General features: G+C 45.1%; 1 pseudogene across 1 annotated transcript; it reads right to left on the reverse strand.

Moving 5' to 3' along the window:
- Positions 1-307: 307 nt before the first annotated feature.
- LOC309628518 (3-oxo-5-alpha-steroid 4-dehydrogenase 1 pseudogene) lies at positions 308-4565 on the reverse strand (annotated as a pseudogene). Its single transcript has 2 exons — positions 4338-4565; positions 308-1595 (listed from the first exon to the last, which is right to left on the reverse strand). The product of its transcript is annotated as a 3-oxo-5-alpha-steroid 4-dehydrogenase 1 pseudogene (transcript).
- Between the last annotated feature and the right edge of the window lie 623 nt (positions 4566-5188).

Genomic DNA, 5188 nt, shown 5'->3' on the forward strand with positions numbered 1-5188 from the left:
CAGTAGGTAGCCTTCCAGTGGGGAGATTTCTTTTACATGTCTGGCAATAAGTAGTACATTTTATTACTGTCATTCATCTCCATGGAGGTTTTGAGTGCATCTAAAATACGAAATTCTGCTTCAAATTATAGTTTTGCAATATTGAGATGCACTTAAAAGGAAAAAGTGCCTTTAAAAAATTCTAATTCTACCTAGAAGGAGGAAGAAAAACCATCCCAAGCCAGAGACTCCTAATGGCTCATGGCGAGTGACCAGAGACGGGAGGGCTGCCCTGTGGCACCTTCGTGCTCCCAGCTGAGGGCCTTTCATGGGGGACCCAGCATCTTGCTCCTTAAGAATGCCTCCAGTGCCCTGTCCTGCCAGTGAGGTCACCTGGTGGACCAGGCTGGAGCAGGTGCCAGAGGCCGTTTGCACCGGCCTCCGCTGGGCCTCTCCTCTCCCTACACCCAACTTCTCCGCCTGCCTAGCACCCAACAGTGAGAGGCTATGGTGGGTACTCTGTGGGGACCCAGGCCTCTCGGACCTAAGGGGGATGAGAGGGACATGAAGACAGAACACGCCTCCATAGGGGGAGGGGACAACATCACCTTTGACCTTAAACCCATTGCTGTAGGGGGTTGTGCAAGGGGTAGAGAATGTTTGGGTCCACAGAGGCAAACCCAAAATCAGAGGAGGGTCAAGCTGCAATTACAGAGTTCCAGACCCGTGACCTGGTATGCAGCATCGTACTTCAACCTGCGATTTCAGTTTGATTAGACTGTTATTAGGTAGCTTACACATTTGCTAGTGGAAAAAACTCCTAGAGCAAATCTTGCAAAAGGTGAAGTAGCAGAAAAATCACCGAGACGTAAATTCATTTATATCATCCCGAGAGAAACATGATCGAAAAGCTTCAAGTTGAAGATAACCCCATTGACAACGAACTTAAAACAAAAACGGAGTCATAATTTTTCTGAATTTTGCGTAGTCTTCAGATTTCTCGTGGTACCACTGGTGAAGCTGCTGAGCCCTGGTGAGCAGGACACAGAAGGTGAACACAGCAAAAGCCCAGCCTTGGATGGACCCGCTGGCGAGCGCGTAGACGCACCACTCGACTTCTCCCAAGTGGTTGGTTGCAGTGATGTATTAACAAGCGCCCCCTTGGTATTTTATATCCAGTCTCCCCTGGTTTCCTGAGGTTCCTTAGGACGTGATCTGAATGGATGTTTATCAGCATGCCTGTCAACCACAAGACAAAACCTTTGCGCGTAGTGGATGAGGAACATGGTCAGGAGGATGCAGTTGGGCCAGAGGCTGAGGCGCTCCGCGCACGCGAGGAGCGGCACCGCCAGCGAGGGCAGCTCCTGCCCCGCCCAGGCGGCCCGTGCCCGCAGCCGAAATGCGGAGCGCGGCGCGGCGTAGCGCCCGGAGGGCGAGCCCGCCAGCTTCAGCAGCACGTAGCACAGGAAGCCCAGGGCGCCCTCCAGGGGCGCGAGCGCGTCCAGCAGGAACCGCCCGGCCAGCTCCACTGTGGGGGACGGCAGGCGTGCTCCAAGGCCAGGCAGCCGCGACGCGCCACATGTAGGGGGCGGCGGCGGGGGCGGCGGGAGGTGCGGCTACCTGAGGTCGCGGCCCGCTGTCAAACGCCGGGGCCGGGATCCACGCCGCCCTGGCGGCCGGGAGGCAGTGGATACGCCAACCCCGCCTGTTTCACCAGCCCAGGGGGCGCGCCGCGGACTGGGCGGGAGCTGTTTGACTGTCTTGTACTACCTTGTTAACTTGCTTGAAGGTACTACGATTTTTATTTTGCTAATTTCAGTTGAATGTACATACATTGGAAAAATAGATAGCATGTACCTAAGAAGGTCATTTCTTTAGAGACATTGCTTCGTTTGAAGATTCCTTGTAATGATTCTGTGCTCCAAACGCCCCTCTCTCACTCACCAACATGGTTTATGAGCCACACATTAAAAACCAATGATCCAGCCAGGGGTCAGCAAACCATATCTATCAGGCTCCAAACAGCTTGTTTTTGTGCAGCTCACAGATAAGAAAATTTTTATATTTGAAAGTGGTTGAGGACCTCCCTGGTGGCACAGTGGTTAAGAATCCGCCTGCCAATTCAGGGGACATGGGTTCGATCTCTGGTCCGGGAAGCTCCCACATGCCGCGGAGCAACTAAGCCCCTGCACCACAACTGCTGTGTCTGCGCTCTAGAGCCCACGAGCCACAACCACTGAAGCCCACACGCCTAGAGCCTGTGCTCCACAGCAAGAGACGCCACCGTAATGAAAAGCTTAGGCACTGAACGAAGAGTAGCCCCTGCTCGGCACAACTAGAGAAAGCCTGCGGGTAGCAACGAAGACCCAACGCAGCCAATAAATAAATAAATAAGTAAATAAACAAATAAAATGGTTGAAAATATCAAGAGTAGTATTTTGTGATATGTAAAAATTATGTGGAATTCAAACATCAGTGTCCATAAATCAAGTTTTATTGGAACACAGCCATTGTTAATATAGTGTCTGCGGCTGCTTTCCCCCTGTAACAGAAAAGTTGAATAGTTGCAGCACAGAGGGTATTGTCCACAAAGCCTAAATATTTACTACCTGGTCCTTTACAGAAAAAGTTTGCCAACCCCTCATCTAGGCTTCATTGTAGACATAAAGAACCCAGTAACAGTTGAATACTTGGGAGTTGGTGTTTTCTATTGACTGTAGAAAATTCACTTATAGGAAGTTGGAGTTAACTGAAGAATATTATGTGTGTTTTTTTTTTTTTAATATATGGGCAATTTATATAAAATAAGGAAGGAAACAAAAGCACTTCTGCATTTGTGAAAGGTGTGAACTTCGAAGCATTCACGGGGGCTGCATTAAGGCCACCTCACCAGGCAGCTTCAGCTGAAAGCTGTCACTGAGTTCTCCTTTGAAGGGTCTTTGGCACATGCCTGAAGGGCTGGATAATATTCTAGGAAGCTACCTCTAGAGTCCCTTCCTTGCCATTGAAGTCTTTGGTACTCAGAACATTGTTGCAACATAGAGTTGTTTCATTTTTTCCCCTTATTTCTCCATTTTCTTTTTCTAAATTGTCAGTTATTTTCTCGTGTTTGTGGATTCTTAACATGGCCAACCAAGAACATTTGGAATTTTTCTGTTATTTGGTTCTCACTGACTTTCAGTTCTATGATGTAAACATACTGTTTGTGTAAGGAAAATGATTAAGAATCCATTCACTGAAAGAACTTGAACTTTTGCCTGAACTGGCCAATGTGAAGGTGGAAGCTTGATGATAATAAATCAAAGTGTATTTTCCTCTTTTTTAGTGATATAAGGTGTTATTTGGAGACACATGTACATACAGATTGTATATATATAAAAAATTTATATATATATATGTACATATATGTGCATGTCAGCCATCGTGGAAAGTCAGCTTGCCTGCATAGTAGTGGGAAGCAAACAGATTATTTTTATGGGAGCAACAATCAACTATTGAATACCCACAGTGGATGAACTAATGAACTATTTATTTGGCCAAAATTGCTTCTAGCGAATAGGCACAGTGACTGATTTTATGAGACTGTAAATTTTTGGAAACTGTTTGCAAAGCCAACCAGTTGAGCCAGAAAGATTCAGATTAGCTGAATTTCATTTAAAGGAAATTTTTACTGAATGTAATCAGATATGAGAAGCTGAAATTAATACAGTAAAATGGTCCCATTTTCCCTAGACCTTATCATGAGACTGCTTTTCACACAAGGAAAATGATAATGTTGACGTGACCCACTAGGGTAAAATCGAGGGCTGTTCCAAGCTCCGAACAGGCTGCTCCCAGCCAGATGCTACCCTTGCTGCTTCACACCTTCTCAGCTACCCTGGGGCAAGAAGGGATCAGTATCTATTTGGCACGCTGGTGGGGAGCTTGGAGCTAGAGATGTGACATTACATGGAATGTATCTCATCCCGTATATGAAGCTTTCTTTGACTAATTCTGTCTATACTGAACCCACCTTTTTCTGAATCTCTGTAATAGGTAGTCTGTATCAGACAGTTGGCAGTAAAAATGATAAGTAGTCTTAAGATATTCTCTAGTTGGTTTAACAAGTGTATTTCTCATCCCCCAATGGATATTGAAATCTCCTGGAGAGCAGTGATGTTTCTTCATGTTTTCCAAAGTATACAGTATACGCTGGGCAAAGGAAAGGAATTTATTTGTTTCACTTATTTATTATTTATACTCTATTTACTTCCCAAAAGGATTTGAACTAGCTTATCATAATAGACATAATAGGACCATTAAAGTAATGATTTAAAAAAAGGAAAAATAAGAACCATAATGCCTATTGAAATGTTTACATCATAAGCCCATAAGCCCTTGGGCATTTTGCCACAGAATTTAGTGCTGAGTTTCCTAGTAAAAGGGCTCAAGAGAGCAGGCAGTGTCACTAGGTGCTGGCTGTAACCCATGGGCAGAAGGGTCAGCGGGTCCCCTGTGGTCTCTGAATCATGGTGCAGTGGTAGCCTTGGGCTGGGTCTGGCTGGACATCCTATGGGCTTTTGCTCCAGGCAAGGGACCTGCCTCATTACTGTTCTCTCTTGTTATGAGATGAACATAAGAGCAGCTTTGTAGGTGGAGAAAAATCAGCTTGCCAGTAACTAGCACCTGACAACCTTCTGGGAATTTAATTTGAGCTTCTAAGGGAAGGGGAAGCCTCAGGTTCAGCTAGCTCACTGCTTTAAAGTCATTTATCCTTCTGTCTTCCCATAGGTCAGAAATAAACAGGGAAGTGTGAAGAATTATACAGCTCTCATCCCACTAAAAAGTATAAGAATTTACCAGGAAGAACTAAGTTGTCTCTAATATTGAATTCAAGACAACTTTACTACAAGTAGAAATACAATCCATACATTTCTGACATTGTCTTATTGTCATATGTAGAGAGACAATTAAAGTGGCCTTTTAACATCGATCCCCAAAAGAATATGTCAGAATATAATGGCCAAGTACTTGAACATGAGTTCTATTTAAGATGCAAAATTATTCCTTGTGGGACTGAGGTCAACATTTCAAATTATAGTTCTGTAAGGGATTGCCATGAAGAAATAAAGCAAAGTAATCAAGGGATGTAGCTTTCTGATCTCTAACTTCTTATGTACTGGAACCTGGACAGTCTCAGGGTTAGTGCATCCTTGGGATTACTCCTCAA

Source organism: Balaenoptera borealis (genome assembly GCF_965194805.1).
Source record: "Balaenoptera borealis genome assembly, chromosome: 4".
In the NCBI taxonomy this organism is placed as follows: domain Eukaryota; kingdom Metazoa; phylum Chordata; class Mammalia; order Artiodactyla; family Balaenopteridae; genus Balaenoptera; species Balaenoptera borealis.